Source organism: Natator depressus, chromosome 8, assembly GCF_965152275.1.
Source record: "Natator depressus isolate rNatDep1 chromosome 8, rNatDep2.hap1, whole genome shotgun sequence".
Classification (NCBI taxonomy): Eukaryota; Metazoa; Chordata; order Testudines; family Cheloniidae; genus Natator; species Natator depressus.
Window position 1 is genome coordinate 44,515,336 of NC_134241.1, and position 13,348 is coordinate 44,528,683.

General features: G+C 44.9%; 1 long non-coding RNA gene across 1 annotated transcript in view; it reads left to right on the forward strand.

The window, feature by feature from the left end:
* LOC141992823 (uncharacterized) overlaps window positions 1-10,300 on the forward strand; it is a 58,045-nt gene extending 47,745 nt beyond the window's left edge. The window contains exons 2-3 of the long non-coding RNA XR_012640661.1: window positions 7,906-7,942; window positions 10,093-10,300. This is a non-coding gene — a long non-coding RNA (uncharacterized LOC141992823). The remainder of the gene's footprint in view (window positions 1-7,905; window positions 7,943-10,092) is intronic.
* Window positions 10,301-13,348: the final 3,048 nt, after the last annotated feature.

A 13,348-nucleotide genomic window follows, 5' to 3' on the forward strand; every position in this document is an offset into this window, starting at 1 on the left:
CAAAGTATGTTCCTACAGACTGCCGGGTTGGTGCTGTGTTATCAGGCAGTGGAACTGCGCATGCAAAATTGCTGGCCCAGTGACAGAGTCAATAACTGGCCTCAATGGGAGTTCTGCCCAAGGAAGGACCGCACGACTTGGTTCCCCAAGGTCAATTTTGGTCGCTCGAAAAAAATATATTGAATTACTACCTCACTGATTGTTATGGGCCTGGTTGTGCTGGCCTTACTCATGTTGAGTATCAATTACACACGGGAGTAGTTGCAGTCAACTCCATTGTACTACTTGGGTGAATAACTGCTGCTTAATGGGCGTAACAGTGGGAGAATCAGGTTCTGTATTATTTGTAAACATCTCATGTACTGCTTTAATCTACGCTATATAGCTATATAAGAAAGAGAGAATGTTTGTTGCAACTTTTGCAAAAGCTGGTGAACACAATTCAGTGTTCCCAGGAGTGATTCTTTACATTAAGCCTTGGATGTAATTATAGCTATAAATGAAAGTGTGTGTTTAGAGAGTTTCATTTATTTTGAACTAAACCCCAAACTCAAAACAATAAGAACTAGCCTGTTGCTGGGACTGCTTTTGGGAAAGTTGTACCAAATATTTTCTTTGTTTCTCATTGCTAACAGTCTCTGGGTCCTCAGCACTCTTGTTGTTATTTCAGTGCAGATCATGCCATAGCTGCTTCTCCTCCTACACATTCCCCAGGTGCTTGTGTTCACTATGTTATGCTTCACCTTACAGTCTTCGTTCTTTCCTCCCACTTAACTTTGTAGGTAAAATGAACCAGATCTATAAACCACACTGGTTAAAATGGCTTTAATGCTCGATATCTCTTGCTGCTGAAGTGAAATCCATCTTTCCTATGCCAGATGCATCTCAAAAACAGTTCCACTGAATTTATGAGTCATGTAACAGAGACCAGACTATCAAAAATCTCTCCCAGCCCATTTCATCCTTTGCACACAGCAGAAGCTATGTGTGAACTGAATCTTTCATTTCTCTCTCCTCTCTTCTCCATTCTCTCACTCTCTTGAAGAGAGTCTTCCCACTTTTGGGCAATTGGGAAAGGCAATTTATTTTGCTCAGTTAATGAAACAGCATCACATTATACATAAAAATACACGTCATTCTGGCATTGCCTCTTAGCACCACTTAGTTCTGTAATATTTTAATTCAAAGCCCCTTCGCACTGAGAAGGTTGATGTTGGTGGCACATGTGAAGTTTATGAAAACAAGACAACAGTGAATGTGCAGGAGACATAGTGCATGTCTGGACTTGCCATTCCTCACCAGAACCTAGACTTGAATGGGGTATTAAAGAGGCAGTCCCTTGGCAAAGTTGCTGGATGACCCTTTGAGTTTTAAATGCACACTTGCTAAGCACAATTTTAAAAAAAACAGGTCCCATTATTTTAAATAGATAATCATGGTCTCCCGTATAGACAGCACCAGGCATTGCCCAGGAACCCAGCAGGCCTTTTGAATTCTGCACAGGGGTCACTGCACTGAGATGGAAGGCATCGGCTAGTTAAGAACACCCAGAAACACAACACAGATGTCTAGGACAAGAGGCAACAGAGTTGCACTGATTGAATCTGCTGGGGAAAATTAGGAAGAAGATTATAATAGATTCTCAGACTGACAGGTGCACTCCAAACTGCACTGGAGCCTAGCCAGGAAGGCCTTTTCTCAGGAAGAATGCATTATGTTTGCCAGTGGCAGAGAGCCCAGACGTAACCTAATTGCAGGAAAGAGATCATGTATTTCTGCTGACTATAGTTTTGATTGCTATTTTATAGTTATTGTACAATTGCATACCCTTATATGAGATGAACCTGTTGTATCCAATGGCCGATCAACTGCAGAATAACCTTACACGGATTCATGTGACACAGTCATGGACTATATTACATCATCCACACAAATATTAGACTGTGTTTACCAAAAGCTGAGCTGCACTCTAGACAGCTTGCTTGTAAGAGCATACTGCTTTGTTTAAAGGAAACATGCACACCCTGTCCCTCCACCCCAGAAAAATGGTCCATGACCTATAGGATGGTTTGTTACTAAGGATGTTCCATAACCCAAGGATACATCTATATTATGGGTCTGATCCAACACCTGTTGAAATCAAAGGGAGTGTTCCCATTGACATTAGATCAAGCCCTACATTAGGATGAAATATTGGCTGTCTGGCTTATTCTTGCAGTAGTTTAGTGTACACTCATTCACACAGTCCCCCTTCCAACTGCGGTTGTACCAGTGCAGCCGGGAATGTCCAAAGCACCTACCTCATAGTGCACTGCTCTGGTGTTTGAAGCACAAGCTTTGGGGGTAATTTCCAAATGATAAGCATGCTGCAATCAGGCAGAATCTCTGCACCTGCAATATTTGTGACTTCCCAGCCTCGCTGGGGTTAGCCCCCTGGAGATGGCACTAGTTTGACTAGACCTAATCCAAAGACCTGATCACAAGCATTGTGATCCATGCATCCAGCCAATTCTTGTGACACTCCCAGGGTGGTTGATTTGGTCAGACAAATGGCCTTCATGGTGTTGCACATTAAAAGCCTTCTCATGAAGGTTTGTTGCAGCACTCTTTTGCTAATGTATATCAATCCTGAGGGAGGTGTAGGTACAGTAAGTAGAGGCATTACCCACAGGCTCAGCATAGCCAGGAACAGGACAGAGTTACAGAATAGCCATGATTCTGTGATGAAATGGTGTTATCCAGTTCTAATTAGCTCTCACTCTAGCTCGACCACATGTTATCGGGCTAGGTGCAGGAATCAGTGGGGGACGGATGGTTCGATGGCTTGTTTTATGAAGGACGGCAGATTAGATTATCATAATGGTTCCTTCTTACTTTAAAATCAATGTATTTATGATTTTGCTCGCTGGGTTGGCCTTATGTGATACACACTTCATTCCTAGGGGGACACCTGCCATGCAATGCTACTCCATGAATACAATAAACAATACAAACATTACAACAATAAAAGATCCATGGGAATCTGCATACATAGTGTCTCATAGAAAGAGATATTTAGGGGACTCTAAACAGGCTTAAACGATTGTGTGAATACTGCATCGAATTCTTTAACTGAGGTACATTAGTAACACAGGAACCTCTCAAGGTTCCTTCAGTGACCCGACTGGGTGCCAATAGTTATGGAGCGCTGCCTCCTTAAATCCTTTTCTGTACACAGTCATACTGGGCAAACAGAGAAAGAATGGGGCAGGAACTGCTAGCCTCTCCTGATTTATTGATTGCATCGCTACAGATTCTATAAATGGGCCCATGGATCCCCACGCCCCAACCTCCCAGAATTTTATGTTGGGTAATTAACGTTTGTAATGTGCTTTGAGAGCCTGAGATGAATGTGGCTGTGCTGGTGTAAAATATTAATGTCCCACATAGTTTGTAAAACATAAAATAAGGTAGAATTAAAATAATATAGCGCCCGAGCTGAAAGCAGCCCGTCACATTTCAGTCTACATCAGCAACTGAGTGAAACCCTTTAAACTAATACATTTGGGGCCCAATCCTTAAGTAACTGCTCATGTGAGTAGTCCCACTGAAGTCAATGGGGTGACTCATGCAAGTAAAATTATGCAGGTACTTAAGTGTTTGTGGGATCGGGCCCTTAGACTTGAAACAATGAGAGACTGGTATTAAGTAACACTAGAGGGTGCCAGTGTCACACCCGAACTCCCCAGGTTGGATCAACAGACATCTTCATATCTCCGAGAGTTGTGCTGCAGCATACAAGCTGACTGTACACAAAGCTATAGGAAGCAATCCCTCCCACACGTTGATCCCTTTGGTTTTGTCACAGGCATGGAGTTCAAACTGAAATTTTAGTTGTGTAGTTTCTTGTGTATTAAATTCTTTGTCCAAGTGCCTGGAGTGAGCAGAATGATTTGTTCCTATAACAAATCAGAATGAATCAATCAGATGCATACAAATCAATGAGTTTGCACACTGCATCCTCCGTCTGGTCAGCTCATTCCTGTCATAGAAAAGCCAAGGAAAGGGTAAAGTGAAAAAAAAAAATACACCCTTGAGCCTGGCCCTACATTTTTTATCCAAGCAAAACTCCCAGTACTTGTGGCTATGAGGAGACTGCAGATTTGGGTCCCCTGTGGTTAAGATCAAAGATGGGTCTGAGATTTGGAGTGCAGATCCCAAATGATGCTGTATAATACTGATGTTCTGCCTGTCTTATTGGTGTGCTACTGTATTAATAATGAGTTTGAGTCACTTGTTCTGCAAGGCCCAAGTCAATTATTATAAATTATAGATCTATCTGAACTTTTTATTGGACCATCAAGATGTGCACATGCCATATGGGCATGTTCCAAACCCCTCTTGAACTCAGTGAGAGTACTCAACTCACACTCTTGAAGTCAAGCATGAAGTCAAGGCCAGAGTGCTCAGGCCCCTGCTGGCTCACACCCTAAGAGCTTGATACTCCTGCCAATGAAGTCAGAGACAAAACTCTCCTTGACTTCTTGGTCCAAGGTCAAGACTCTGTGATCTTATCGCTGGAGTCCTTGTCTAGCTTCACCCCACTGCCTGTTAACCTCATTCTCTGCCTCCTGTCTAAAACTAGTACCCAATCCCACGGGCACTGAGGCAATTAGGTAACTTTCCTCCCCTGCATACTTCCATCCCCACAACGACCGCAGCCCAGGAGGCTCCCAATTGCAGTATAAAGTGGCTCCTCCTGGTGATAAAACACAAGGGAGGATGGCAACAATGTAGTGAGACAGTGCATGGGCCTTGTTCTGCCCTGAGCATGGGGTGAATTCTCCCTCATACGAACATACTCATGGCAATAAAGCTCTTTGCTGCTCATGATTCGTTATTTACTATTCACCACCTGTATTTGTTATGCCCCCTTCTACAAAAGTTTCAGTGATCCAGTCAGGGAGCAGAACCACCATGCGACCGAGGTGATGACTCGCAGGCCACAAATAACAAATAGCAAATGAGGAATAGTTTGCAAGCCCCTCAGAGGTTAAAAATTGTTCAGCCAAGCCATTTGGCAAATGCAGGGTCACAAATACATCCACTGAGTCTCAAATGACCTGTGAATAGGAGAAAGGGCTAAATTCATAAATTTCTTTACAATGCATAGTCTGACCAACTCCAATAACGAGGAATGTTTCAAAGGATTTAAAAATTATTATTTAAAATTCTGATGTAAACAGCTTTTTGTTTGGATTTATTTGGATTTAAACAGTCCTCTACAATGTCTGAAATTTGCAACATTTCATCAGTGTGTGGGAAACCTCCCCAACTGAAATATCCTACAGAATTTAGTAAGGATGAAACCAATGGGGATAGATAGGAATGGAACCGACATCTATAGAAAGAGCTCTAAAAACCTTTATGACTAGCACCTCAGTGGGTGTAAAGTGATGTAGTGCCATTGAAGATTATGGAGCTACGCAATTTACACTAGCTGAGGATCTGGCCCATATAATTTAATAGAAACTATCTGATAGTTGCCAACTCATTATTTTAGCATGAGTTTCATGATACTTGATAATTTTCTTAAAGCCCTAGCTGCTGGAGTCAGGTGATCATGTGAGTAGTCCAGCTTTCTTTCTTTTTTTTAAAATAAGTTTCTAGCTCTCAGGATTGTGGAGAAAAGCTTGAAAATATGATCCCTAAAAGCTGAAAAACAGAAGGAAAATAAAAATTAATTCTTTTAAAAAATCTAATAATTTTCAGCCAATCTCATGATTTTTGGATGTTGGGGTTGGCATGCTGCTTCTTTTTTAACCATCTTATGGAATGCCATACCAGGAATAATAATTCACTGTTCTATAGGCTACTTAAAAAAACCCCTATCACAAGGTTATCATTTGAAATTACAGTCTATAGAACCTGCCCATCAGAGCTGAAAGTGAAATTGACTAGGAATCAACATGAAACTGTTTTGACTGAAAGACTTATCAAAAGCAAACAAATAGCACAAATAGCTAAAAATAAATTTGAACTTTTAACATGTTTTGCACTGTAGTAATCCATAGCTGCAGTAATATTACAAGGACAGACTTTTTTTTTTTTACATTATTATTTTTAACCTACAATGTCCTTTTAAAAGATTAACTAAATGCTTTTTAAATTACAATAGTTGAAAGATCCCAAACCATGGCTCATTGTCTTCAGTGAGGTTTGGATCAGAATCAAATGTATAGTCTTAAAAATTACAATTCAAGGAGGACATCCTGCAGTCTTTACTCCCACACTGAAGAGATTTGCATGAGTGATAGAGGATTGGGGGCCGCATTTTAAAGGCAAACGCTCCTAAGAGCAGACGTCAAACTTCTGTGTGTTCCCTGCCCTCACAAACAGCAGCGTCCGGTACTCCAGCTCTCTGCAGGCAGCCCACCATGCCCTGGGATACAGCTGTTCAAGCAAGGGGCTGTCCCACAATGGGACAAGAGGGCGAACAAGAGCGAGGAGGCGGTGCCTGGGAGGAGAGAGGCACAGGGAGCGAAGGACCAGGAAATGAAACTGAAAGCAAAAGAGACTCACACTCACACCCACTGCTCCGCCGGATGATGAAACCAGCAAGCACCAGTTGCATTTGCATGTGCCAGGGCGCTGCTGCTTTCTAGATCGCAGCTGCAGACTCCGTTGGGTGCAGCGTCACCAGAGCAGCAGGAAAACAAGGCTCCCCCGCGCTGGCCCTGATTACAGGATAGCGCTGGGACCAGGCGGGAGCCTGGGCCACAGTGGGGAAATGGGTAATCAGGGGTTATCAGGCCTTTTAGCAAGAATGGAGCTGCTCCCTCCACAGCTGGAGACAAGGGCCTGCAGGTCCCGGTTACACCAGAAACAAGAGCTGGCACTGCCAGTAGTTTTCAAACACAGCTCTCCGCTGGCCCCCTCCCCAGCTGAACTCCACTTGGGTGAAATGGCCTGTTTAGTCCCAGCTGAGCTGTGAGGCCGCTGGCCTCCTGCTGTGCTGAGGTTTGTGTGTGTGTGTGGAAGGGGAGCTGAATGAACAAAGTTTTCAGGCACTGCACCAAACCCAGGTGCTCTTGGCAGGAAGAGCTTGTTGTTTCCCCAGTACTCCAGCCTCTCTGCTCCAGTGGGGCTGGGGGTGGAAACACTTGGGCCTGGGGAAGGAGAGAGTATGCTCACATTTTTGCAAATACTCCCAGTGCAGAGGGAAGTGTAGTCTAGCAGACAGAGCACTGGCCTGGGACTGAGGAGACCTCGGTTCTATTTCTGGCTCTGCCACTGGCTTGCTGGCCCGAGTCACTTCCCTGCTCTGTGCCTCAGTTTCCCCATCTGTAAAATTGGGAGAATGATGCTGACCTCCTTTGTAAAGCACTTTCAACTCCACTGAGGAAACAGTGCTCAATGAGGGCTCGGCGTTATTAGCGTAATTAAATCTGGTTCTATCCAGAAAACTGCCAAGCAAATCCAGCTATGAGCCAGAAGCCAAAGAGAGGCACAATGCCTGGGACTGCAATGCCCAGAGCTGCTTACATCTGCTGCAGAAAGGGTCAGCATGCACTCCATCCCATTGCATGATAGCAGGAGCATCAAGAGGGGCTCGGCTGGGGTCCTGGACAGCTCCCAGCCTGACTGGTCAGGCTTCCTTGGCCACTGGTGGGAATGTCCCCTGCATCCTGGAGAGCTAGAAACTTAATTTTTTTATTAAAAAAACATGAAAGCTAAGATTCTCATGTAATCACAGGATTCCAGGAGCTGGGGTTTAAGAGAAACACAAAATGTCATGAGACTTGCCATAAACAACACTGCAAAAAGCTCTTTCCCCCTCCACTACACGTCTGCATGGAGAGCTGGAAAGTTCTCCCTGTATTTGTAGAGGTTATTAATCTGGTTTTTTGTTTTGTTGCTTTTTAGACTCCAAAATCCCAGTGGATCGAAGTTGCAGCCACAGGTGTGTATTTGTTTATTATAACTGATTTTTTTTCAAGTTTCTATTTCACTGTTTCATTGAAACATCCCTCTCCCTGGAAAGAAATACAATGGTGGGAAATTTCAAGAAAAATAAATTGAAGAAAATGTGTGTGGGAAATAAATGACATTTTTCGCCGGCTCTTCCTCATGTTACCACATAAGTGGTAAGTGCCCATAGACTCAGTCTCCTTGCTTCCTGTCACCCATCTGGCACAGGTAAGACACAGCTTTAGATGGCGGGATGCTCTGTGCTGAGTGCAGCGTGTAAGTATCCTGAACTGCTGCCCTGGGTTTTCCTCTCCAGGGCAGTGCAGGGCCTGATCTAAAGCCCACTGATGTCAATGGGAATCTTTCCATTGACAGCGGTGGAATGATGGTCCAGGGGCAGGTCTTTAATGGCGAACTCCAGGACTAGAATCCCAACAGCAAGCAATGCCAATCCTCAGAGGAGAGAAACAGGAGACAATAAAGCTGTGTGCCTTTATGAGCCTTTTAAATATTTATGCAAATGAAGATGCAAATGAAGTAGTTTCCTTGGATTGGGGGTTTGCGCTCCTCTGCGTTACATTCCCTGGTCCTTCAAATATGCATCCATCCCCACCCTTTCCAGCTCTCCTCCTCGCTCTTCTGCTCTCTCTAGCTCTTCTAGCTCTCTCCCTGTCACTTTTGCTCTCTCTAGACCAGGGATTTTTGAACATCAGGGCAAGGCTTGTACAGGGCCCTACACATTGGGGCCCCAATCCTGACACAGCCCTCTGGATGTTACTGTAATATCCATATTCACGGCTGCTACTACATTTTCACAGTGTGAACCCCACCTTCACAGAGAGATGCTAAGATTCTCATTCCCACTGAGGCCATTTTACACCCTGTGGAAGGCTCCTTTACACTACTAGAGCAAGAAAAGGCCCATAATGTTACTGAGAATCAAACCCAGAGCATCTTGTGGTCCTCTCCCATTGCTTCCCTCCGATTCTCAGGCTCTTCATTTCATCTTTCCCCTTCATCAGTTCTGTTCCTCTCATGTGGATAGGATACAGAAGGACCTAGACAAATTGGAGGATTGGGCCAAAAGAAATCTGATGAGGTTCAATAAGGATAAGTGCAGGGTCCTGCACTTAGGATGGAAGAATCCAATGCACCGCTACAGACTAGGGACCGAATGGCTAGGCAGCAGTTCTGCGGAAAAGGACCTAGGGGTGACAGTGGACGAGAAGCTGGATATGAGTCAACAGTGTGCCCTTGTTGCCAAGAAGGCCAATGGCATTTTGGGATGTATAAGTAGGGGCATAGCGAGCAGATCGAGGGATGTGATCGTTCCCCTCTATTCGACACTGGTGAGGCCTCATCTGGAGTACTGTGTCCAGTTTTGGGCCCCACACTACAAGAAGGATGTGGATAAATTGGAGAGAGTCCAGCGAAGGGCAACAAAAATGATTAGGGGTCTAGAGCACATGACTTATGAAGAGAGGCTGAGGGAGCTGGGATTGTTTAGTCTGCAGAAGAGAAGAATGAGGGGGGATTTGATAGCTGCTTTCAACTACCTGAAAGGGGGTTCCAAAGAGGATGGCTCTAGACTGTTCTCAATGGTAGCAGATGACAGAACGAGGAGTAATGGTCTCAAGTTGCAATGGGGGAGGTTTAGATTGGATATTAGGAAAAACTTTTTCACTAAGAGGGTGGTGAAACACTGGAATGCATTACCTAGGGAGGTGGTAGAATCTCCTTCCTTAGAGGTTTTTAAGGTCAGGCTTGACAAAGCCCTGGCTGGGATGATTTAACTGGGAATTGGTCCTGCTTCGAGCAGGGGGTTGGACTAGATGACCTTCTGGGGTCCCTTCCAACCCTGATATTCTATGATTCTATGATTCTATGTGGAAACAAGAAGAGCCAGTGCTGAACCAGCAGTCTGTGTGCCACAGAGCAAAACTGGGGAGCCTCTGCCCTAGACCTTCCTCCCTCTCTGCATCCCTCTTCATTCCACCCCATTTCTAGTTCTCCCTCTTTCCTTCAAGATTTCTCCACTCTCTTTGTTTCTTCCTATGCCCAAGACACATAAAATCATCCTCTTCCAAGAGGGTTTGAAGGACTCATATCTTCATGGGTTTCTGTTTGCTTCTTCCACTCCAGATTACGTCCCCAAGGAGAAACGCATCAATATCTCTTGGAATCGAGGCACCATGAACGTCAGTAACCTCTCCATCCCGATCTACTGTGATGGCTTCTACCTGGTCTCCCTGAAGGGAGCTATCAAGGTAATGGGCCAGAAGAATGTCTCACTGAGCCTTAAGGTGTACAAGCGGTCCCAGGAGTCCATCTTGCGTGTGAAGGTCACAGAGGAGGTAGTAGATTCGGTGACAGTGTCCGAGATGCGGTATAAAGATGAAGTCTACTTGGAGGCCTACATAGATGCCAATTACAAAGATTTGACACTGGGCCTCTTCTTACTGACTCCTCGCTCATACTGCGTAGACGACATGGATGAAATGTAAAGTAATGCCCCTGCGATCAAATAAAACTGGGAATTGGAACCCAGCACCTAAACTCATGGGAGGGTTATGACCAATAGGCTGTACATGTGCAAAAAAACCTACCCTGGCCTCACCTCTCAGGGGCTTGTGGTATGTCTGAGTGAGAGAGTTCTCATGGCTAGTGCAAACAAGCCAATGTGCAAATGGTCTTTATACAGCACATGTCCTGTTCCTCTCTTTGGGGCTCACCACAGCTTATTTGTTAGCTGAAATGGGAGAAATGTACAGTGCCCTCAAGAAGAATGAAGAGGACCCCACTGAAAATTACCAATGCTTGCCTCAGAGTCAGAGGAATCCTGGATTCTCTATTTATTTGATAATATTTGTATATAATTGAAATTCTGTGTACATTTGCTGAAAACAGTCACTTCAATCAAGAAGGGACCTGGTTTGTCTTGAAGCCACCTGGGCAAGTTGAAGACTCCAGGGACCCAGCACGCAATCTTTGCCTCGTTGTGAAGGAAAAGATGAAGAGATGGCAGGCAACGCATCCCCTGCGGTGATCCAGATAAATGTGCTCTGAAAGACTCAGGAAATGAAAAAATACGAGTGTTTGGAAGTGAGAGAAGAAGGCTGGAATGGACCAGTGAGAGACTGTTAGGAATGGCTTTTAAAAAAGAAAGAGACAAATTAAAATGCTGGCAGTGTCTAATCATCGGCAAACTCAATGGCACCATATGCCCGCGCGCGTGGTCCAGGCATGCAAGTGGTCCAGTTGACATCAACAGGATACTCCTGTTTGAGGTTAGGCATGTGCATAAGTGCTTTGCTGGTCAGGGTTTGTACAAGTTCTTGCTCCTGTGTGCCCAGAGGTTAGGAATGGCTGCTGCAAACCTGGTAGGTGTGCATGAGGAAGCCCCCCAGAGATGCACCTTGGTGACTGCAGATGCTAGCATTCGTTACTCACACATCCCATGTGCAAGAAAAAACTTCCCTCCTGCACATAGATGCCAACTCCATGGGTGCTCCGGGGCTGGAGCACCCACGGGGAAAAATTGGTGGGTGCGCTGCACCTACCGGCAGCTCACCTCCGCCTCCACCTCCTCCCCTGAGCATGCCACCACATCCTGCTTCTCCCCCTGGCTCCCAGCACTTGCGCTGCAAAACAGCTGTTTCGCGGCGGCAAGTGCTGGGAACGCAGGGCGCTTAGGGGAGGAGGCGAGGCCAGGGCGGGGGCGGACTTGGGACAGGGACTTCGGGGAAGGTGTTGGAATGGGGGCAGGGCAGGGGTGGAGTCGGGGCGGGGCTGGGGGTGCGCGAGCACCCACCGGCACCAGGAAAAGTTGGCGCCTGTGCTCCTGCAGATTTCCTAAGGTGTCAAGCAGGGCAGGGCATTCTTGTGGAGTCTAGTCAAACATTTCCAGCTATGGAATGAACACATGCTATTGCCTTAGTTGCAAGCCAGGAGAACTTTGAAGTCCTGGCAAGTGGAGCGCCTTCTCCCCCATCTTTCATCTTAATTAAAAAAAAAAAAAACAACCCCAGGAAATTCAATTTAAGTAACAACTGTTAAGAGAATGTTAAGACTCTATGGCTAATCACTGATATATCAGGGAATGCCACAGTTAGTGTTGCATGCACAACCTGAACCCAGCTCTCTTGCATGTATACCTATAACAATAAAGTCTTTAAACATCCGATCTCATACTGTTTCTCAAATAATACTGCATATCATACACGTTTTCTTCAACTTTAGATACACATTTGTAACATCTTCTAGTGCTTTGTGTACGCCAGACAAAAGAGTTCGTGTAATTCATTTGCATGAAAAGTATATACTAGATGCAACTTACCCAATGTAAATATAGCAATATGGAGCAAAAGTAAAAATGAACTAGGGGGTGTGTGTGTATATATATATATGCTAATTAAATTTGCAGCTAAGTTAATTTCATCCCCTGAATGGAAGTTTGGGTTGCTGGTTGAAAAGATAGTATATAGATGCTGACAAAACTACTAAAATACATTCTGTAGGAAGAAAGGACTACACCTTGTAAAACCCCTACGTCAATAAAGATAGAGGCTGGGTTTTCAAAGCTGCCTAATGGAGCTGGACCAGATTTCCCAATAAGCGTACTGGGAACAGGGCCTCCAAATCATTAAATGGCATTGAAAAGCTTTGCTACATATTAGGGGACTGGAATGACAAATAAGTAGTGTAAATATAAAAAAAAAAGATGCTAATATTATGAGTAGGTAACATGTAACTAGGTTTGTAGAAAAAAACATAGGATATATTGCATCACCTGAGAAATAGTATGTGAACTTTTAATTAGAGGAGGCATTGTAATACAGGTGGGTTAGGGGGTAGAGTTATGGTTGCTTGTACAACTGACTGGAGTGCTTAGCTGTGCAACCATAACATCTGCCTACCATTGCTTTTGTATGGGATGTGTTGTATACGCTGCACAGGCACTGCAGTGAATGTAGAACTGACCCAGCCTCAGTCAATCCTCACCTCCATTGACCATCTCCTGCAAACCTCCCTCCCCCCAGGTGAGGCTTTCTGTCCCTCTTCCCATCATGAAAGGCCATATGGTTCTATGAACTGCTAAAGCTCCCAGCCACTACAGGGTGCTAACCAAATCCAAATCCTCGGGGCAGGTTCATGTGTAGAAGAGTCAGTTTTTTCAGCTTGGGTTTACAATGCAGTTCTCACCACCTTCGTCCTACCAGTGACACTGACTAGTAAGCACTAGGCCAGTACATACACTAGCAAAGCAGGAGGACCTTTCTCCTGCGCAGCTCTCTGGCAGGTTCAGCTGCACTAACTTCTGCCAGCCAGCTAGCTAGACAGTCATTCAGTCCCCAGGGAGACCTTTCATTTGTTACCTGAGCGGGGAGGAGTCTCCTAC